The following is a 23,764-nucleotide window of genomic DNA, read 5'->3' as shown; positions in this document are numbered from 1 at the left end:
GCTTACCAACAAGGGAAGTGTTTTGGGTTGAATAGCTTACCAATAAAATAAACACAGCGGAGTTGGCCCTATTGTCTTGGTACGCTTCTACACCAAAATCAACGAGTAAAGATGACTGTGGAACCTAAGCCAGCGTACAGGAACACTCCACTCCCTCACCGCGACTGTCTCCAAAGGTCACAAATATGATCAGCAAGTTTTTTCCCATGTGTTTCTTTTTTTTCTATACCATGTGGGCTTTTCACGGGAATTTCTGGGCTAAAGGGGGATACTTTTTGTGGTACCTCCTATCTCAAAAGCCCACCCGCTAGGAAACCGTTGCCCCGAGTGAGGAAGCCCAACCTACACTCGGACCGTGGACAGGATTCAAACCCGTGCGCGCTTGGAGACCCCTCAGACCCCAAAGCAGGCATGGTTCCACTGATACTATACATTTTTTTGTTAATCTGTCACTTCTACCGTACAAATACCTTCAAAAACCTTCGTAGCATCAACTAAGGATAAAAAAAAAAGTATAAGATAAAAAAAAATGAATAAATGATCATAAAAAATCAAATACGAGAAAAAGATAAATATTTGATGATAATCGCATAAAATAAATTGCATAAAAAATCAGAGAAAAACGGCAGAAACAGAGGAGGAGGAGGAGGAGGAGGAGGAGGAGGAGGAGGAGGAGGAGGGAAGATAGGTCAGGGAGGAGTGGAGGAAAAAGAGCGCAGGAGTGTTTCAGAATACGGGCCCTGATCAACATTAGTATCAGTGTGTCAGTTTATCAGTTTATCATCATGAGTTTTCCATCACAGGTCAGTTTGTTAATGTTTATCTGTTGCCTTATTTAAAAGTGACTCTCCACCCCTCCACCCCCCCCTCCTCCTCCTCCTCCCACCATTCTTTCTAAAGGCAGAGGAAGAATGTTATCTTTCTGCTTACTTATTTAATCATCAAATTTTAATGTGCAGTGGTTTCTTTACGACCCTCGATTAGTTTAATTTGCGAGTTATAATTAGAAGAAGAAGAAGAAGAAGAAGAAGAAGAAGAAGAAGAAGAAGAAGAAGAAAAAGAAGAAAAAGTAAGAAGAAGAAGAAGAAAAGAAGAAGAAGAAGAAGAAGAAGAAGAAGAAGAAGAAGAAGAAGAAGAAGAAGAAGAAGAAGAAGAAGAAAGAAGAAGAAGAAGAAGAAGAAGAAGAAGAAGAAGAAGAAGAAGAAAAGAAGAAGAAGAAGAACGCAAAGGTGGAGAACAAAATAAGAACAAAAAAAAAAAAAAAAACAACAAGAATAAGAACAACAATAACACCAACAACAATAACACCACCACCAACAAACTTACTTCTCATATTAGCTACTCTTTCTCCCACACCACAATACTTGGAGCCGTCCACAACCTTCACTCCTCTTGCACACTGCCTTCCCTTCACAGAGACTACACTTCACTACAGTACTTAGAGCTCAGCACGTGACAGCTCCTGCATGAACCACACCTACCTATTCCCACCCATCATTCTCATCCATGTGTTTATCTAGTCTTCCTTTACAGCTTGGCATTGACACTCTGATTACTGTGTTTGTTAAGTTTGTTTTCCATGCATCCTATTCCTTCAGGCACGTCTTCAGAAACGCTTTGTTCTCTCACCACAAATGTCTATCAAAGGCCATAGAGATCATCAGCCGGTTTCTCAAGAGTGTTTCGCCAGTTAATAGTGTAGAAATTGTGTTAATCTGGCTCTAGAATCACAGAAACACAAGTAAAGATCAATGTACCTTCAACTGGAACCTTTGGAAAATAGTGGAGGTGCAGTCAGAAGTGATTCAAAATATGGTCCTTATTCCTGTCCTTTTTTTTTTTTCCTTTTAACTTTCACCCGTGTGGTTGTGTTTGGGTGACATTCAGAGGAGTATAGAAACATCATTTTGCACAGGTCTACGTGGGGAATAGAAGGAATAAGAGGTTCTGTTTCTATATTCTATGCTAAAAAAACCACTCATCATTCCCATTCACGAATTTGCCTATAGCCTTCCTTTACAGCGTACCATTTACGTGATTATTGTGTCTTAAATTCATTCCATGCATCTATTACTATTTGAGAACCTACTCCCTCCTATCCTTTTTTTTTTTTTTTTTTTTTAACTTTTCACTGATGTGGTTGTCTTTGGGTGAAATTCCGAGCAGTACATGACCATCATCTGCATAGGTATGTGAAGAATGGAAGGAATAAGAGGTTAATTTTCTATTTCCTGATACAAAACTAATTGAAATACTGCAGTAGTAAAAATGTGTCTAAAAAATGCTACGAAATTATGTTAAAAATGTTTAGCATTGATGGGGTTAAAATCTATCAAACTTAAACCCATTCTTTTTCATTCTATTATGTATATATATATATATATATATATATATATATATATATATATATATATATATATATTTTTTTTTTTTTTTAATGTGAAACGGCAACAAAAAGGTAATAGAAAGGCCCAGTCCACTGACGGTGTTAATTCCCACAGACTAGTTAAGCAAGAATCGTTTGAAATTCTAGAAGTGTTTTTTTATGTAAGAGGGGAAAGCTGGCCAAGGACTACAGAAAGAGTATATATATATATATATATATATATATATATATATATATATATATATATATATATATATATATATATATATATATATATATATATATAAACGCCGACTTAGAATGCCAGTCCTCGTGTAGGTTCGAGAGACTCATCCAGAAGAAAAGGATAAATATCTTGAAACTTCCCTCTTTTGATACGTTCCTCTTATCTACCTTAAGTACCTGCTCCAAACCCTGCACCATCTTACTGTTCACTAACCTAATTCACCCTCCCTGCTCGTTATTGACCGTGTAGAGTTTGTTGTGGGGAGTGTGGTCATTATTTCACATTTGGCTCAGCAGGGAATAGTCTCTTCAGCATGCAGCACGAGTCACCGCCCCTCTGTGGGAGACTTTAACCCCTTCAGTACCAAGATACATTTTCATATTCATTCTACTTACGACTTGGAGATTTTACATAGATTCAGAAACTTATGTGGGGGATTGAAATAGTGAAAACTGTGGCCATTAATCTTCTGACCTCCACAGATCCTTCCTGATGTCAATAAAATAGTCTAATCGCACCCAAAACTCCTGGTAAAAATGTGTCCAAGTACTGCAAGAATTAAGAGCAGCGAGCCTCCAATTATAGTGAGCGGGAGGGTCTTGGCACCTCAGTGGCCTGGCCAGTGTCTCGCCGCGGTCTCCCTCAAATATGTTAAGGTCAAGTGCTCTGAGGCAGACCACGAGAACTCCGGCGAGGTCTTTTTGGGTCTTCCGTCTCTTGTCTTTTATTATTCTTGTCCTGTGTTTGATTCTGCTTTAATTAATTTATTATCTACTGTATTTTCTCATTAATCTTATTTTCTTGAACTTTGGCTCTTTATCATTTTATTTCTTTTGTCACAAGGTCTTTTAGCACTTCCGTTAATATATTTTTCTTTCTTTTTCTTTATTTATTTATTTATTTATTTTTTACAAGAAGGTTTGAGTATTTTTTTATTGATAAGTAATTTTACCTTTATTATTTCCTCGCTCTCCTTTATTTCTTTATTCTTTCTGATTGCTTACTATCTTTCCTATTCTTCCTTTCTTTATTCTTTCTTAGCAAAGCGTTTCCGCATTTGTCAAATATCTTTTCTTATTTGTCATCTGGAGGGGTTGTACGTATTTCTTTTTACAAATAATTTCATCTTCTGAATTCCTCGTCAGTCTTTATTTCTTCATCATCTCCTCATAAGATCTTTTAATTCTTCTATCAAATTTATGTTCTTATTGGTTCTTTAAGCAAGTTTGAGTTTTATTTATTCACTTTTTATGAATAATCAAATCTTTCCTGGTTCTTAACTACATTTTGTTATTCTTTCCTCGCCTTGTTCTGTGGTAATATTAACGAGACATATTTATTTGTTTCCATTATTTTACTTATGTTTCATTTTTATTTTTTTTTTTTTACTGACAAAAGATTACATAATTCTCCCAATCACACTCACGCTCCTTTAATTCCCGCAATCATATGTACTGCTATATTACTGAGAACCAATTAATTTCACATCCTTATTCGTACTGAGCTTGTTACCTCATTTTTCCACCACCTCTGTGTGTAACATCTCACTTTCCAAACACTAATGAATCGATCTGAAGAGCCGAGCAGGAAAAGATGCATACGTGAATCGATACCTCACTAACAAGACACTCAGGGTTCACACAGGCGAGCCAAAACTGATCCACAACACTTAAGTGGAGGCGAGGCGAGTGGAAGATAACACATGCCTGCGTCTATATTTCCCTCTACCTGTCCAATGCTGCAGGAGAGAAGCTTCGAGACATTTCCATAATTTTGGTTAATACTTTTTTTCTTATTGCAATCTGTGTGTGTGTGTGTGTGTGTGTGTGTGTGTGTGTGTGTGTGTGTGTGAGAGAGAGAGAGAGAGAGAGAGAGAGAGAGAGAGAGAGAGAGAGAGAGAGAGAGAGAGAGAGAGAGAGAGAGAGAGAGAGAGAGAGAGAGAGAGAGAGAGAGAGAGAGAGAGAGAGAGAGAGAGAGAGAGAGAGAGAGAGAGAGAGAGAGAGAGAGAGAGAGAGAGAGAGTGACACTTTTATTTACATGTTTTACGTCTTCAAATTAGAGAAAAATGGCCAAATACTCGTGTAACGATTTCATAACTGCTCATACGAGGCAAGACGGTAGTACACCAATGTTTTAACACTTTCACTGCGACACGAGACAATTAGCAACACCAGAAACCACGTATGAAATCTTTACAAGTCCCTACAGGAAAATTAGCGATGAAAAAAGAACACATTTTGCAATTTCTCCCCTCTTCAAAGGTAAGACGTGGCTGCAGAACAAGTAAAGATGTCTTGGAGTGATTGGTAATTAGGGAAAGGTGTACCAAGCGGCAATTCAAGGGTTAAAGCTCGTGAAAGGGTAATTGAACTCTGCCATGCTCTATTGGGATTGGCAGCTTCATGTAGGAGGGGTTTTTTTTTTTTAATCTCCTCAGCACCATGACGCGTTTCCATATCCATTCTGCTTACTGTTTGGTGATTTTATGCAGCTTCAGAAACTTATGTGGGGGAATTAAATTAGTGAAGACTGGCCATTAATCTTCTAACCTCCATAGACCTTCCTAATGTCATAAAATGGTCTAATAGTACACAAATCTCAAGATAAAAATGCGTCCCTAGTATTGAAGAGGTTAATATCTATAACTTGTGCTGTCTCAAGCCAGAACTAATCTTAAAACAATAATAAATAAATAAAGAAAGAAAGAAAGAAAAAAAAAAAAAAAAAAGGAGAGATCGTGAGTGAGTCAGCTGTGATTGTCTTGCCTCCAAATCACCTGTTTGTCATTCTATTTACTATGTCCCTTCCTTTGACTCAAGCCGTGGTCTGGTTCACTTCCTTCCTTCTTTCCTTCACAAGTGTTGCGTTCTGAGCTTTTCAATTACGTTCTCATCACTAAAGATGGATAACTCAGCTCAGGTGTTCATGGCTAAGTAAAGTCTATCAATAATCCTCTACTACCCACTAACTTGTATTATCATCATTATCATTATTATTTACTAGTTCGTGAATGTCCTGATTTACAACTCTTTTTTTACTTTAATCATACAAAGACTGAAAAGGTAAATGAAAAGCAGGAGAGAGAGAGAGAGAGAGAGAGAGAGAGAGAGAGAGAGAGAGAGAGAGAGAGAGAGTGTGTGTGTGTGTGTGTGTAATTCACTGTTTGATCTGCTGCAGTCTCTGACGAGACAGCCAGCCTACGGAACGAGCTCAGAGCTCATTATTTCCGATCTTCGGATAGGCCTGAGACCAGGCACACACCACACACCGGGACAACAAGGTCACAACTCCTCGATTTACATCCCGTACCTACTCACTGCTAGGTGAACAGGGGCTACACGTGAAAGGAGACACACCCAAATATCTCCACCCGGCCGGGGAATCGAACCCCGGTCATCTGGCTTGTGAAGCCAGCGCTCTAACCACTGAGCTACCGGGCCCTGTGTGTGTGTGTGTGTGTGTGTGTGTGTGTGTGTGTGTGTGTGTGTGTGTGTGTGTGTTATGGGCAGTTATGTAGCGGACTTGTTTGGATGTAGACATGAAGCTCTCTCTCTCTCTCTCTCTCTCTCTCTCTCTCTCTGTGTGTGTGTGTGTGTGTGTGTGTGTGTGTGTGTGTGTGTGTGTGTGTGTGTGTGTGTGTGTGTGTGTGTGTGTGTGTGTGACCTTTGAGAATGCCTGGTTACTCTCAAAGGGAAGAGTGGTGGTGGTGGTGGTGGTGGTGGCGGCAGGGCAGTGGGTGGTGACCGTGACAGAGGGGCAGTGATGGTGATGGTGGGACCTGTAATCACAAACACTTTTCTCTCCCACCACGGCTATTTTCCAAGGCTCGAGATGATAAGCTTACTTCAAAACAGTGCTTCTCCTCTTAATAAGGTAGAAATCTTGTTAATCTGTCGCTAGTCATAAAAAGAAGAAAAAAAAAAAAAAAACACTCTTGGAAACCCGTGTCACTTAGTACAGCCTTTTGAAAGTAATGGTTCAGAATGCAACCCTAGGATTGTGCGTATGAAACTGGACATGCGTTGGATATAACCGGTTGTCATTGAGGAGGAGGAGGAGGAGGAGGAGGAGGAGGAGGAGGAGGAGGAGGAGGAGGAGGAGGAGGAGGAGGAGGAGGAGGAGGAGGAGGAGGATAAATATCACAGAAAGTAGGTGGGTAGACAGTTTGCATATATATAGCATATCCCTCCACCATCCCGCCCCCACCACCGTAAGACCCCTTCCCTACTGCACCCACCATCACTACCAGAGAGAGAGAGAGAGAGAGAGAGAGAGAGAGAGAGAGAGAGAGTGTGTCGTTAGGAGCAACAGCGTGGTAGTAATACTTCTTTCTAACTTGGCAACTCTTCACATCCCCTATAGCTACAGTCTTTTATTAGCGTGTAAAGGTGATTGAACACACACACACACACACACGTCAGTTCCTCATGTGGCGTGGCAGTACACAGACACACACAAACACAAACACACTCTCGCTCATACTAAAGGTTCGTTCCCCTGTACAACATACCTTTATTTCTAACACCTGTGCTGATAATAACACTGTATTCCAAAAGCCACCTCACACCTGCCACCTCTTCTCTCGCCTCCACAAAGCGTCAAATACAAGGCGTGAATTCAAAACTATTACTCTCTCACCACGAGTATGACCCAGTTCCACAGTCACTCTTCTTTTTCGTTTGCTAGCTCACCAACAAAAAAAAGTACTTCAATCGTGACCAGGTTTCGCTATTCTCTTCGATTATTGTTTTTCATTCGGGAGCGTACCAAAAATGTAACTGTTGAGGCAATAAGGTCAATTTAAGTTTTTTTTTTGTAAGCTATCTAAACCCAAACTACTCCTATATTGGTAAGCTTCCGAAGAAATAAGCTTGAAACTCACTCCATTTTTTGTCCAAGGCCACAGAAGTGATTAACCGGGATCTCAAGAGTGCTTCTCCTGTTTATATTGTAGAAATCTTGTTAATATGTCACCTGAATCATAGAAACACTTTTATAAACTTGTGTCACTTCTACTAGAGGTTTTGGAGAGTAGTGGAGGTGCAGGGTGGAGTCTGTGGGGCAGTGTGTCTTGATTGGGTGGGTAAATTGTGTTGGTACTGTGTGGGTATGAGGGTAAGTATGTATGTATGTATGTATGTTGTATGCATTTATCTATCTATTTACCTGTTTTATTTATTTTTTTTTACTTTTTGCTTCATTTTCGTTTTCTTATTTCATTTTCGTGTGTGTGTGTGTGTGTGTGTGTGTGTGTGTGTGTGTGTGTGTGTGTGTGTGTGTGTGTGTGTGTGTGTGTGTGTGTGTGTGTGTGGCGGGAAGGTGGTCGTGGCGGTGGTGTTAGTGGTGGGATAGACACGTGTTATGGCGATGGGTTTTGATAGTTTATGGCCAAAATTCTACAACTCTTTGCTCTCTCTCTCTCTCTCTCTCTCTCTCTTGAAAGGTTACTAAGATGAATAGTCGAGTTACTAGTACTGTTTCTGCTGTTGATGTATAATTTTTGCTAATAAACGTGGAAAATAGCCCTTACCCCCCTCAGTGCTATGGCGCGTCTTCATATTCATTCTGCTTACTATTTAAGTGGTTCTATACAGCTTCAGAAACTTATGTGGGGTATTAAAATATTGAAGACTCCGGCCATTAATCTTCTGACTTCCATAAACTCTTTCCAATGTAAATAAAATCGTGTATTCAAACCCAAACTCGTAGTGAAAATGCGTCCAAGTACTTATTGAAGGGATTAAAACAAACTAGTGCAGCTGTAATGGAGGGGCTATGCAGGTGTGTTTCAGAAGGTGGTATTATTTGGAATAGATTAGTTATTCCTCTTTTGCATTTATAGTTTTCTTTGATTTTTTTCTTTTTCCTATTTTCCTATTTTTTTTTTTTTTTCGCTTTTACATACCGAATCACTAGTATTGAGAGACATACATGAGTCTTAAGTCTTGCAAGTTCGTGTTGTCTGCTTGGAGTTTTAAATGTGTAAGATTATCCTTGCCTGCAGGTCTTGAATTACTAATGGTGGTGGTGGTGGTGGTGGTGGTGGTGGTGGTGGTATTAGTTCACTTTCTTTCTTTCTTTCTTTTTACTACTACTACTAGTACTACTGCTCCTCCCACTACTACTCCTACTACTCAAACAACTACTACTACTACTACTACTACTCCCACTACCACTACTATTACTACTATGCTACTACTACTACTACTACTACTACTAATGGCACGTTATAGCTGTAGTGTATAAAATTAAACCGACCTAAATAAATATATATCTCGGCGTTCATAAACATAATAACACTAGATTATCAATCGGTTTACGGGCAATTATATATAAATGAGTCACTAAATATACGATTAATTGCCTGTAATTCCTGTATGCTTGTTTACTTGGTTAGCATGCTGCACTACATTTAGTTCAGATAGCACTTGTAGTCAATCTGTCACTAAAACCGTCAAAAGAATGAGTAATAAATCCGTGTAACTTCAATTTTGTACAGCGTTTTGAAAGAAGTGGAGGTGAAACGCAGAGAAGTTTTATAATTAGAGTATCGGAAAGCACTTGTAGTCAATCTGTCACTAAAACCGTCAAAAGAATGAGTTACAAATCCGTGTAACTTCAATTTTGTATAGCGTTTTGAAAGAAGTGGAGGTGCAACACAGAGGCTCTTTAGAGTTATAGTTCTGGGTAGCTCTAAAGTCTGTCTATTCTAAAGTGGCTCCTGGGTCTGTTTGAATGGTGTCCCAGGGAATACGTGGTTGTCAGATCTTGAGGAAAACCGTGAACTGTCCTTGTCATACGTGCGTTGATCAATAGAAAACAAGTAATATTCACATCAAATCAATTACGTTATCAATAAGTTACAACGCAGGAGCCATTTTAGAGTAGACAGACTATAGTGAGGTTTGATTAGTGCAGCTTTATTGTCTATTCTATTTTACTAATTAATCTGTTTATCTTTTTGTTTATCTTATATCTTTTGTGGAAGGTTAATGGCCCGTGCTTAGAAACGCTTCTCTCTCTCTCTCTCTCTACGACTATATTCAAAAGCCACAGAGAGAATTATCCGGGTTCTCAAGTGTTTCTCCCGTCAATAATGCATTAATCTCTTTTAGTGCGTTTTCTTGAAGTGTTATTTCTTTTTTCCCTCACAATTCAGGTTTGGCTTGCTATTCTTGAAGTCACTTGGTAATGTAATACGGAGTGTGTTTGTTGTCTGCACCGAAACGACAACACAGTATATGACAAGCAGTACATTCTCTCTCTCTCTCTCTCTCTCTCTCTCTCTCTCTGCTTTGATTTTCTTCCCTCACACTTTCTATCTTTTCTCTCTTCCTTTCTTTCCTCTCTCTATCTCTTCTACTCTCAGTACTTATTTCTTTCATCCTTTTCTTCCTCCTTCCTTCTTTCTCTTTGTTTTTCTTTTACTCCTCAAAAAAAAAAATAAATAAATAAATAAATAAAAAGCATTAGAACATACATGTGCTCTTATTATGCTTTTGTTTTCTCTCCTCCTCCTCCTCCTCCTTAAATGTAATCAAAGTTATGGCGATAAAACACTTGCGAATACCGATGTTTGTGAGATGGTTTTGCCTCGAGGAAAGCACGAAAAAGAATACAAATTACTATACAACAAAAAATTATGACTTGAATATTGATAGTGATGTTACGATTCAGTTGGAGATACAGCGTAAACAAGAGTAAGGTTCAAAATTATGCTTACTTTTAAGATGGCAGATGTGCTAACTCCCGTGGCTTGGAGAGGGAGTTACCTGCAGGGAGAGAGGAAATATTGTGGGTAAGTTCGGCCTTCCAATACGACGGTTTAAACTAAAATGAAAACAGGAAAAAAAAAAAAATGCAAACTAAATGAATAAAGAGTAACAAGAAAAAAAGGAAGAAGAAGAAGAAGAAGAAGAAGAAGAAGAAGAAGAAGAAGAAGAAGAAGAAGAAGAAGAAGAAGAAGAAGAAGAAGAAGAAAACCATGAAGAAGAAAATCAAATAAAACGGTATCTGTTAATCTCCTTGCTACAAGTCACACCAAAAGCAATATAATGATTTATCTCATACAAACACACAAATCACTACTACCACCACCACCACTACCGCCGCCACACTCGGGACTCCTCTAAGTGTATACCGAAGGCCGTGCATTATGAAGCCGCAGCCAGCGAAACTACAGTGCAAAGTGCGTGACAGACTCTGAAAGGTGACTCAACAACAGGAACGTGTGGCGCTGGCTCTGGTAACTCGTGGATGGCATGTCGTGAATGATTATGCTTCTTCATACGACCTTATTCGCACTGTGTCGTAAGCTCAGCCGCTCGAGATAACTTTTTTTTTCATGTTTTTATTCATTGCGTCCTCATCTTGTAGTAAAAGTTTATTCATGCCAAGCTTCTGTATGTCTTTCCTTCTTATTCTCTGTCTACCCACACCTCCTCCTCCTCCTCCTTCTTCAGCACGTCTTTCCATATTATTCTCTGTCTACCCACACTTCTTCACGCAACTGATATCAGAATTGCCCTCTTCAGCACGTCTTTCCTTCTTATTCTCTGTCTACCTACACTCCTCCTCCTCCTCCTTCTTCTTCTTCTTCAGCACGTCTTTCCATCTTATTCTGTCTACCCACACTCCTTCTCCCCGTAACTGGTATCAACACTGCCTTCTTCACTGGTTCCTCCTCACCTCTCTTCTTCACATGCCCAAAATATCTCAACGTTGCCTCTTTTGTCTTACACACTCCACACATGCTTCTTTTATCTTCACGTTCTCTCTCTTTTCCAATAGTGAGATACCAGCAATCTACCTCACCACCCTCATCGTTCTCTGCAGAATATCCTCTCGCTTTATACACGCCCTTCATTAATTACCCCTTGAGCGAGTGTAGAGCGACGTGTGTGTGGAACGAACAGCATAGTTTAATATCATGTTGCTTTTATATATATATATATATATATATATATATATATATATATATATATATATATATATATATATATATAGTGTGTGTGCGTGTGCGTGTGCGTGTGTGTGTTTGTGTGTGTGTGATTCACTGTTTGATCTGCTGCAGTCTCTGACGAGACAGCCAGACGTTACCCTACGGAACGAGCTCAGAGCTCATTATTTCCGATCTTCGGATAGGCCTGAGACCAGGCACACACCACACACCGGGACAACAAGGTCACAACTCCTCGATTTACATTCCGTACCTACTCACTGCTAGGTGAACAGGGGCTACACGTGAAAGGAGACACACCCAAATATCTCCACCCGGCCGGGGAATCGAACCCCGGTACTCTGGCTTGTGAAGCCAGCGCTCTAACTACTGAGCTACCGGACCGCGTGTGTGTGTGTGTGTGTGTGTGTGTGTGTGTGTGTGTGTGTGTGTGTGTGTGTGTGTGTGTGTGTGTGTGTGTGTGTGTGTAAGGAACAGCGTATAGTTTAATATTCTGTTGCTTTTCTATATATTTAAAGTACAGTGTTCTTAATATTAGGCGTGTGAATGTCAGGTGTATGAGTAAAAGGTGCATGACAGTTCAAGTAGTTTCAATCTCCGAGAAAAATAAAAGGCACATGAAAAGAATATTGAGGTCCTAAGGTGTTTTCCGGTATATATATAAGACGCAAGAGTATGATTTACAAGCTTCATGCCAATTTGTACAGTTTTAATCTGAAGAGAGAGAGAGAGAGAGAGAGAGAGAGAGAGAGAGAGAGAGAGAGAGAGAGAGAGAGAGAGAGAGAGGAGAGGAGAGGAGAGGAGGAAAGGAAAGGAAAGGAAAGGAAAGGAAAGGAAAGGAAAGGAGAGGAGAGAGAGAGGAGAGGAGAGAGAGGAGAGGAGAGGAGAGGAGGAGAGGAGGAGAGAGAGAAGAGAGAGAGAGAGAGAGAGAGAGAGAGAGAGAGAGAGAGAGAGAGAGAGAGAGAGAGAGAGAGAGAGAGAGAGAGAGAGAGAGAGAGAGAGAGAGAGAGAGAGAGAGAGAGAGAGACCTTGAAGATGACAGTCCAAAAAGAGAATCACTATACGAAAAGAAGACCGTGAGTTATGAGGAGGCCTCTGAAGCAGTCACCAAGCGGCGCAGTGGCTGAGTTGAGGTGAGGTGGCGTGACACGTGGCGAGGTTTGACAAGCACGTGGTGAGCGTTCTGGGATTTTTACTGGACAGATGCCTGGATTGCGAGGCTTGGATGCTGAGTTTGTTCTATTTGATCTATTTATTTGCTTTTAACCCATTCAATACTCGGACACATTTTTACCTTGAGATTTGTGTACGATTAGACCATTTTATTGACATTAGGAAGGGTCTATGGAGGTCAGAACATTAATAGCCACAGTCTTCACTATTTCATTCCCATACATGAGTTTCTGAAGCTTTATAAAATCACCAAATAGTAAGCAGAATAAAATATGAAAACGCGTCATTGTACTGAAGGGGTTAAGTAAGAGAAGCATAAAAAAAAGAAGGAAGAGAAAGGAAAGGAAGGAAAAAAGAAAGTTCATTGAGGTGCTAGTCCCCAAAACACAGGTCAGAAACGATCGTTAAAAAAATTTCCAACCTCCTTCATTCCCTCTCCCTTTAAGAGTGTAGGTTGGACTTCCTCACTCGGGGCAACGGTTTCCTAGGGGGTGGGGTTTTAGATAGGAGGTACCCCAAAAAGTATCCCTTTAGCCCATAAATTCACGTGAAAAAGCACACATGGTATATGAAAAAAAAAAAAAACACACAGGAAGGAGACAACACAGAGGCAAGCATTAGTTAGATTAGTTAAGTTCTGCGTCTTATATGTGCATAGACCTTAACATAGCGATAATTCATACTGTCAACGTGTCCTTAATAATCCGAGTAGCGTGAAGGATAGCTATACATGACTTTCTTCTGTGATCGAAGGATATTGATGTAGAACTAAAAAGGTAATTACCACAGAGGAATGACCTTATGCTATCTTTGGCGGGGTTATGTAATGCTGTCAGCGAGAGTAAAAAATGGTGCTTGTTTTTATTGGCATTCCGTCTATCAGTGCCTGGTGCAAACTTAGGCATCTATTATCACCACCACTACCACAACACCATAATCAACACTGCTACTGCCACCACAACCACCAAAGCTACTACCACTATCACACCATAACACTAAGTCCCATCACCAACCACTACCTCTAGACACTCCCCATCACCATCTTCATCACCACTACCCACACCACAGCCTCACTAATTATCTCCATCACCACTCACACCACATCACCATCACTACCACTTTCAGCCACACACCTAACCACTACCACTAAATAAATACTCCGTATCACCACCACCAACACCACAACTCATCACCATCACCACCACCCACACCACAGCTTTACTAATTATTCCAATCACCACCCAAGCATACTACACCTCATCCCCATCACCACCGCTTTCAAACACACACCTCACCACTACCACTACGTAAACACTCCCCATCACCACCACCACTACCACCTGCAGGAGCGTGACCCTGAAGAAGAGCAGTGTTACAGGTGCTATTTCCCGCCGAGGCCACAAGAGCTGTCCATCTTCCGTGACGCGATACGGTTTCCCCTACTCCCTGGCCGCCCTCCAGCAGCGAGAGCCAATGAGAGAGGCAGGATGGCAAGGTGTGTAGCGGTGGGCCAATGGGGAGAGTGCGTTTAGGGGCAAGGTAGGAGGAGTGGTGGCAGGTGTTAAGTATAGAAGCCTGACGCACGTTGTAGGGAGGGAGGTGGTGTGATGCGAGGTGAAAGATGAAGGAGGGACGGGAAGGGAGGGTAGTGGGCTGTCAGTCAGAAGGGGTCAGATGGGCTGTTACTCCTATTGCTGTTGTCCTTGTTTTTTTTTTTTCCTGAATAAATTATACTACTACTAGAGCATCTGTTTGTGGTGTGGTGTTTATGTAGTATAGAGAAGAGAAGCGACAGGTGGTCTTCAGAGGTTAGAATTCATGAAGGTAATCAAGGCAAACATTCGTAATACATGTAAACAGTGCTTCCAAAAATAGCATTGTTAATCTTATCTTACTTTTGCTTTTCCTCTTCCTTATCTACTGGTACGTGAAAACTTGCATGCTGTCAGCCAATTTTTATATATATATTTTTTATGATGTTCCAGCAAAAGGGAACAAAAAAAGATGAAAAAAAAGGGATGGAAAGAAGAAAATGCGTGAAATCTTTACTCGTATAAGTCAATCAGTCACTCAACTAATCCACTTACTCGTCTTTACTCTTCTATTTGTCATCATACTTTTCTCCTTCCATCTCTTCTCCTCCTGTTCATCATCATCATCATCATCATCATCATACGTTCTCCTTCCATCTCTTCTTCTGTTCACCTTCATCATCATACCTTTCCCATTCCATCTATCTCCTCTTGTTCATCATCATCATCATCATCATCATCATCATACTTTTCTCCTTCCATCTCTTCTCCTCCTACTAATTATCATCAACATCCCTTTAATCTTCTTTCTTCTGCTTACCACCATCATCATCCCTTTCTCCTTTCTTCTCCTTCAGCTCAATATCATTTCCTTTCTTCCTCTTCTGCTCATCATATTTTCTTCCCTCCTCTTTCTCCTGTTCATTATCCTTATACCTTTCCTCCTCCTCCTCCTCCTCCTGTCATCTCCTGTCAATCACTCCATGGCGCCACAACTTCTCCAACGCGAGGCCATCACATTTAATCAACCATTCATCTCGCAAATCAAGGCCCGCTGTTGCCTCGATAAACACTTGAGTAGCAGTATTAAGAAACGCTTTGCTCTCTCCCCATGATTGTTTTCAAAGGCCACAGATATGACCAGCTGGGTTAACAAGAGTGGTTCTGGTGTTAATCTTGTAGAAATCTTGTTCATTTGTCACTAAACCCGTAAAAAGTAGTCATAATTGCGTATAGGTTCAATTACGTACAGTGTTTAAAAGTGGTGGAGGTAAAACGCAGAGAAGTTTTAGAATTAGAGTATCGGATAGCGCTTGTAGTCAATCTGTCACTAAAACCGTCAAAAGAATGAGTTACAAATACGTGTAACTTCAATTATGTACAGCGTTTTGAAGGAAGTGGAGGTGCAACACAGAGGCTCTTTATAGTTATAGTTCTGGGTAGCTCTAAAGTCTGTCTATTCTAAAGTGGCTCCTGGATCTCAGTTTGAATGGTGTCTGGGAGAATACGTGGTTGTCAGTCAGATCTTGAGGAAAACCGTGAGCTAAGTGCGTTGATCAAAAGAAAACAAAGTATTCTTCACATCAAATCAATTACCTTATCAATAAGCTACAATATATTTAGGGGCCGCCGTGGTACAGTGGAACCATGCGTGCTTTGGGGTCCGAGGGGTCTCCAAGTGCACGGGTTCGAATCCTGTCCACGGTCCGAATGTACGTTGGGCTTCCTCACTCGGGACAACGGTTTCCTAGCGGGTGGGCTTTGAGATAGGAGGTACCACAAAAAGTATCTCCATTAGCCCATAAATTCCTGTGAAAATCCCACAAAGTATAAAAAAAGAAAAAAAATCCAGGAGCTATTTTAGAGTAGACAGACTAGTAACAAAGCACAACCTTGGAACACGTCACACTCTTCTTCCTCGTGCTTCCTTTCCCTCCAGCTCAGCACACAAGTTTTGCAGGATGGTGAATGGCTGTTCTCAGACATATCAGTGGCTTATCTTGACGGTTTCTAATGGGTTCTGGAGGACGTTGTTTGGGTTTTTCAAGGTTTTGGTGACAGTTTAATGGATTATAAGGGAAGGGTTTTGTAGTATTAGTAACCGCAGACTTACTTTTCGGTTCACATACACACACACACACACACACACACACACACACACACACACACACACGTAAAACCTCGCTAATTTCTAACTGGAACCGTAAAAAAGCACCCTTAAAAAAAAAAAAAACTTCACTTTAACTAGAACCTTGTAAAGTATAGAGGGAGATGCAGCGCAGAATTGCCACAAAAAAAAAATCCTTAGTAATAGAAAACAACACCAACGATTAAACATACACAATATACATCCTCTCCATTCTCTACTCCATGAACCGTGACAACAGGGGTGAGAGGATACAGATACAGACACTGACACACAGACACACACGCCAAAATTGTCCCCATCCGGCCCACTATACACTCAGCCCAATATAACCTGACCTAGCCTAACTGGTACAAAAAGAGGAGTGAAAAGAATTACGCCTCTAGCCACGTGGGAATGTAGGGCAGCGAGTGGAAGGAAGGAGGTTGTGAGGGGAAGATGTGTCGACTGTCCTGTGTGTGTTTGTGATTGGTGGGGATTTCCTTTTTTTCTTTTTTTTATTTACCAGGGGAAGGGGAGGGGGAGGGTGAAGTGAGGTTATGAGGTGAGGTGAGGTGAGGTGAGGTGAGGTGAGAGAGAGAGAGAGAGAGAGAGAGAGAGAGAGAGAGAGAGAGAGAGAGAGAGAGAGAGAGAGAGAGAGAGAGAGAGAGAGAGAGAGAGAGAGAGAGAGAGAGAGAGAGAGAGAGTAAATGTCTAAGACATTTGTATAAGAAACTCGTATTTTTTTTCCCAGTGCACAAAATACTACTTCAACTACTACTACTACTACTACTACTACTACTACTACTACTACTACTACTACTACTACTACTACTACTACTACTACTACTACTACTACTACTACTACTACTACTACTACTACTACTACCATTGTTATTATTACTATTATGAATACCATTACTTATACTACTACCACCACCAGTACTACTACTACTACTACTACTACTACTACTACTATACCATACAGTACAATAAAAGAACAAAAATAAACATTACTCCTACAAGAAGAAGAAGAACAACAACAACAACACCCATCACTAATAATTCAATCTACCCTTCCTTCACACACACACACACACACACACACACACACACACACACACACACACACACACACACACACACACACACACACACACACACACACTTTGGCACTGTCCTCCAGCAGCCTGACAGCACTTAGTCTTTATCCCGGCGTTCCCCAGAGCAATAAAAGCGATATGAATGCCACTCAGATACACAAGAAGAAATGCAGACAAAAATAAATAAGACGAGGAAATTAAATAAGAGGAGACATCAGTAACTATAGCCAACACCAAACACACACACACACACACACACACACACACACACACACACACACACACACACACACACAAGTCCTATATACATCATAAAATGCTCAATAGAAAATGGAACAGTACCAGTGGAGTGGAAAAGAGCTGAGGTGGTTCCCATACATAAGAGCGGAAGGAAGGAAGAACCTTTAAATTACAGACCGGTATCACTAACTAGTGTAATATGCAAGATGTGTGAAAGAATAATAAAGAAACAATGGATCGAGTTTCTTGAAGACAACAAATTATTATCAAATAGCCAATTTGGTTTTAGAAAAAGTCGGTCATGTGTAACAAATTTATTGAGTTTCTACTCTAGAACAGTTGATAAAGTACAAGATAGAGAGGGATGGGTTGACTGTATTTATTTAGATTTAAAAAAGGCGTTTGATAAAGTGCCACATGAAAGATTACTATGGAAGTTAGAGGAGAAGGGTGGCTTAAAAGGAAGCACATTGAGATGGATGAAAAATTACTAGAAGGGGAGAGAAAGGTATGAAGTCCAAGTGGAGAACAGTAGACAGCGGAGTGCCACAGGGGTCAGTATTGGCGCCAATACTTTTTCTCGTATACATAAACGACATGCCAGAGGGAGTGAACAGCTACATAAATCTGTTTGCGGACGACGGGAAACTGTGCAGAGTCATTAAACAAAAAGAGGATTGTGAAATACTACAGGAAGACTTAAACAAGATCTGGAAATGGAGCAAAAAATGGGAGATGGAATTCAATGTGGACAAAAGCCATGTCATGGAAATGGGAAAAAGTGAAAGACGACCAGTGGGAATCTATAAGATGGGAGATGGAGTAGAACTAGAAAAAGTAAAAAAGGAAAAGGACTTGGGAGTGACAGTGGAAGAAAACAATCAACCGGTAAGCCATATTGATAGAATTTTCAGAGAGACGTATAATTTGCTAAGGAATATTGGATTAACATTTCACTATATGGACAAAGAAATGATGAAGAAATTGATAAGTACTAAAATAAGACCCAGATTGGAATATGCAGGAGTTGTGTGGCTCCCCCATAAAAAGAAACACATAAGGAAATTGGAGAGACTGCAAAAAATGGCTACAAGAATGGTTCCAGAATTTAAAGGAATGACATATGAGGAGAGACTAAAGGCTATGGATCTGCCAACCCTGGAACAGAGAAGAGAGGAATCTGATACAAGTTTATAAATTGATTAACGGAATGGATGAAGTGGATAATGAGAAACTAATCCTGAGAGAAGAATATGACATTAGAAGCACAAGATCGCATAGTAAGAAACTGAGGAAGGGAAGATGTCTGAGAGATGTTAAAAAATTTAGTTTCCCGCAAAGATGTGTTGAGACTTGGAACAGTAATAGTGAGAAAGTGGTGTCAGCAAAGAGTGTACATAGTTTTAAAGAAAAAATGGATAAGTGTAGATATGGAGACGGGGCCACACGAGCATAAAGCCCAGGCCCTGTAAAACTACAACTAAGTAAATACAACTAGGTAAATACACACACACACACACACACACACACACACACACACACACACACACACACACACACACACACACACACACACACACACGCACACGCACACGCACACACACACACACACACACAAGAAGCATATAAGGAAGTTGGAGAGATTGCAGAGAATGGCAACAAAAATGGTTCCGGAATTGGCAGAAATGACCTATGAGGAGAGATTAAAAGAAATGAATTTGCCTACCTTGGAACAAAGAAGAGAAAGAGGAGATTTAATACAGGTTTATAAACTGTTGAATGGACTGGATGAAGTGGATAATGAGCAAATGATGTTGAGAGAGGAAAACTTAAGTAGAACTACAAGATCGCATAGTAAAAAGATAGCCAAGGGAATATGCTTGAAGGATGTGAAGAAATATAGTTTCCCACAAAGATGTGTGGAGGTGTGGAATGGTTTGAGTGAGGAGGTGGTGTCAGCGAGGAGTGTGCATAGTTTTAAAGGAAAGTTGGATGTGTGTAGATATGGAGACGAGGCCACACGAGTATGATACCCAGGCCCTGTAAAATTACAACTAGGTGAATACAACTAGGTGAATACACACACACACACACACACACACACACACACACACACACACACACACACACACACACACACACACACTTCTGATTCTCCCTACATTGAAGTTTCTCCCCACAGTTTAACTTTCTTCCTCGATTAAAAATGAACAAAATAAATAAGTAAATAAATAAACGATTAAATAAATACATGAATAAAATCAAAGCTTTGTTCTCTCCCCACTAATACTTTCAAAGAGCACAGAGATGACTTAGCCGGGTCCTCAAGAGTGTTTTTCATGTTCATAATGTAGAAATTTTACTTGTATGTCACTACAACTGTAAAAACAACCTGAAAAAGAAGAAGAAGAAGAAGAAAAAAAAAAGAAAACAGTACAACATCAACTAGTAATGAGCTTTAGGAGTAGCAAAGATGTGGAGGTGTTTATTAATATGGGGACCCCGCTCTCTCTCTCTCTCTCTCTCTCAGCCTTACGCAGGAAAAGCAGTGTGTGTGTGTGTGTGTGTGTGTGTGTGTGTTTGATGACAGGTAACGCTCTGTAATTATTAACTAAACAAATAAATGAAAGAACAGATCAGCAAATAAATACACAAGTAGATTAACAAACCAACCAATAAATAAATAAATAAGTAAACAAGCGAATCAACGAGTGTACTATCCTGTATAAGAAACAACTATCTTACTCATTATCCATCCACTATCCATACTCATCCTCATTAAAACAGTCTTAATGTATTTCAAGTCTCCCTCAGTAACCACCCACCAGCCAGCCACATCCTCATTAAAACAGTCTTACTATATTTCAAACCTCCCACATTATTCATCCACCAGCCATCCACATCCTTAAACTTCCTCCATTTACCCAGCGCTAACAACCATCCTCATACTCATTAACCCCTTCAGTACCAGGACGTGTTTTCATATTTATTCTACTATTTGGTGATTTTATGCAGCTTCAAAAACTTAGGTGGAGATTAGAACAGTGAAGACTCTGACCATTAATCTTCTGACCTTCAAAGACCTTTCCTAATGTAAATGAAATCATCTAATCCTACCCAAAACTCAAGGTAAAAAATGCGTCTCAGTACTGAAGGGGTTAAAACAGTCTTACTATCATTCAAACCTCCCCCATTAACCCCTTCAGTGCTAAGACGTGTTTCCAAATTCTTATGTGGTGATTAAAATAGTGAAGACTGTGGCCATTAATCTTCTGACCTCCATAAACCCTTTCTAATTTAAATACGAGTAAGATCGTCCAATCATACCCAAACTCATGGCAAAAATATGTCTTAGTATATCAACCTTACCATCTTTCTAAGCTCCCTGATTAACTCAACACCAACAACCTCGCCACTCAGTCTACACCACTCGTCAAACACTCTTCTTGTCTTTTTAGCAATTCCTCTATAATTGTAACTTTAATGAACCGCGAGCACCTTATTTGTAGTCCTTTTTATGGTCCTATCGTGAGTATTAACGTGAAATGAGTTACGTCACTCTTGTTACATCACTCACGGCATTTCAACACGCCAGTCTCATCTCTCTAATATTCTTGTAACCATAGCTAACACTGTAACTTCCAAACTAACACGCAAAATTCCTCCCAGCTTTTCCTTTGTAACACCATAACAGACTGACTTATTGACTTGTATTTTGAAACGCTCTACTTTCTCACCACGACTATTTTCAAAGGCTACAGATATTAGTAAAAGTTCTCGAGACTAGTTCTGTTAATAATGTAATCCTGTAAATCTGTCACTAAAACCGTAAAAAAACCCTCCTTTGGAAACACGATTTCTTTTATGTAAGAATGGAAAACTGACAAAAGGCAAGAAAAAAAAAATATAAATAAGTAAATAAAAAGTTTAAACAAAAACATCCACCTCGATACCAGCCACAGAATAGGATCGAGAGAGAGAATGGTATGTCTTGAAACCTCCCTACCTCCCTCCTTCCCTCCCGTGTAGCTTCAACCAGTCTATTGAGTGCAGTGGAGGTGCGTGGCAGAAGTAAAATAGGGTTCAGTGAGCTAATAACCAAACACTGTACGAGTCATCAACATCTAAACGCTTCATCAGTGCATCAGCAAACATTGGTCTGGGAAGATAAACGTTTGGTATTAGTAAAACTGCCATCTTAAACACTTCAGCACCAGGACGCGTTTTCGTTTTAATTCTGTTTACAATTTGGTGATTTTATACGGCTTCAGATATTTATGTGGGGATTGAAATAGTGAGGATTCAGGCCATTAATCTTCCGACCTCCACAAACCTTTCCTAATGTAAATAAAATCGTACCAATCATACCCAAAACTCAAAGATAAACACTACAACCCTGTCATGAAAAGGTTAAGACATTAGTCAAAGTGAAAAAACATTAGTGTGACTTGTGTATCTCTCTCTCTCTCTCTCTCTCTCTCTCTCTCTCTGGGTCAAGACGTAGTCCGTTTGTCTGAAAATTTGTCAGAGGTATGTAAAAACGCTCTCTCTCTCTCTCTCTCTCTCTCTCTCTCTCTCTCTCTCTCTCTCTCTCTCTCTCTCTCTCTGTGTGTGTGTGTGTGTGTGTGTGTGTGTGTGTGTGTGTGTGTGTGTGTGTGTGTGTGTGTGTGTGTGTGTGTGTGTGTCTATGTGTCTGTGTGTGTCTGTCTGTGTGTCTGTCTGTCAGGCAGCATCACACCACCACTGACGCAATATCCTGCCAGATTCAGCAAACGAGGAGACTTAATGAAGGCTGATTAGGATTCAAAGGGATGATGTCCAGCTGTACCTCATCCTCCTCCATGAATAGTGCTCTCTCTCTCTCTCTCTCTCTCTCTCTCTCTCTCTCTCTCTCTTTTTTTTTCTCTACATGAAACGGAAAATCAATCACATACGAACAATGAAAAGAAGAAAAGAGCAAAACAACAACAACAACAACAACAACAACAACAACAACAACAACAATAATAATAACAACAACAAATAAGTAAATAAACAAAAGAAATGGTAAGGTAAGGTATGGTAAGGTAAGGTTAGATTAGGTTAGGTTAGGTAATTTAAGGTAAGGAAAAGTAAGGTTAGGTAAAATTATGTTAGGTAAGGTTAGGTTAGGTAAGGTTAGGTTAGGTTAGGTTAGGTAAGGCAAGGCAAAGGAAGGTAAGGTAAGGCAAGGTAAGGATTCAAGCCACAGTCAAGCCTAAACCAGCTTTCCTTTCTTTTTTCAATTGAATCTTTTTTTTCCTTCAGGGTACAAACGCGTACACGTCAAGGGGCTATTTCTGTCTTTCTTCTTCTTCTTCTTCTTCCTCTTCTTCCTCTCGAGCTTGTTTATGTCACCTCCCTTGTACGTACATTGAGATAAAGAGGAAGTAAATACAAGGATGGGAGAAAACGAGCCACAAACTAACAGAGAACGAGAAGGAGGGAGAGAAAAAAAGAACAGGAATAAAGAAAGGGAAATGAAAAAAAAGAAAAGATAAATAGATGAAAAGAAAATATAAATAGAATATGGAGGAAAAAAAAAGGGAAATGATAAAAGGAGGTAAAAATGTATGTATAAAAAAAAAAAAAAAAAGGAACTGGCAATAAAATAAGAAGAGGAAATTGAAAGAGTAAACTGAAAAAAAAACAAGAAAAAGGAATAAAAGAAAGAAAAAGTTGAAAATGAGGAAAAGGGAGGAAAAAAAGAAAAGAAAAAGAAATAAGGATAAAGATAACCCAAGACGAAAAAAATAAATAAAAAATAAGATGAAGAGGAAAAGAAAGAAAAAAAGAACAAATAACTAAAACAAGGAGAAAAGAAAGGAAAAAAGGAAAATATGGAAAAAAACTAAAACAAGAGAAAAGAAAGAAAGAAAACAAGGAAAAAGAAAAAAAAGAACTAACTGAAACAACAGAAAAAAGAAAAAAAACAAGAAAGAAAAAGAAAAAAGAAAAAAAGGAAAAAAGGACAAAAAACTGAAAAAGGAAAAAAAGAGAAA

General features: G+C 39.8%; 1 protein-coding gene across 2 annotated transcripts in view; it reads right to left on the bottom strand.

Annotated features, from left to right (window-relative positions):
• LOC123504815 (Y+L amino acid transporter 2-like) overlaps nucleotides 1-23,764 on the bottom strand; it is an 85,705-nt gene that overhangs the window by 21,706 nt on the left and 40,235 nt on the right. The window contains exon 2 of one of the 2 annotated variants that reach the window (XM_045255649.1): nucleotides 10,336-10,384. The exons of the other annotated variant lie outside the window; for it this stretch is intronic. The gene's annotated coding sequence lies outside the window, so the exon portion shown is untranslated. The remainder of the gene's footprint in view (nucleotides 1-10,335; nucleotides 10,385-23,764) is intronic. 2 annotated transcript variants of the gene reach the window in all.

This window comes from Portunus trituberculatus, chromosome 17 (genome assembly GCF_017591435.1).
Source record: "Portunus trituberculatus isolate SZX2019 chromosome 17, ASM1759143v1, whole genome shotgun sequence".
NCBI classification, from domain to species: Eukaryota; Metazoa; Arthropoda; class Malacostraca; order Decapoda; family Portunidae; genus Portunus; species Portunus trituberculatus.
This window is presented reverse-complemented; position numbering and strand designations above follow the sequence as displayed.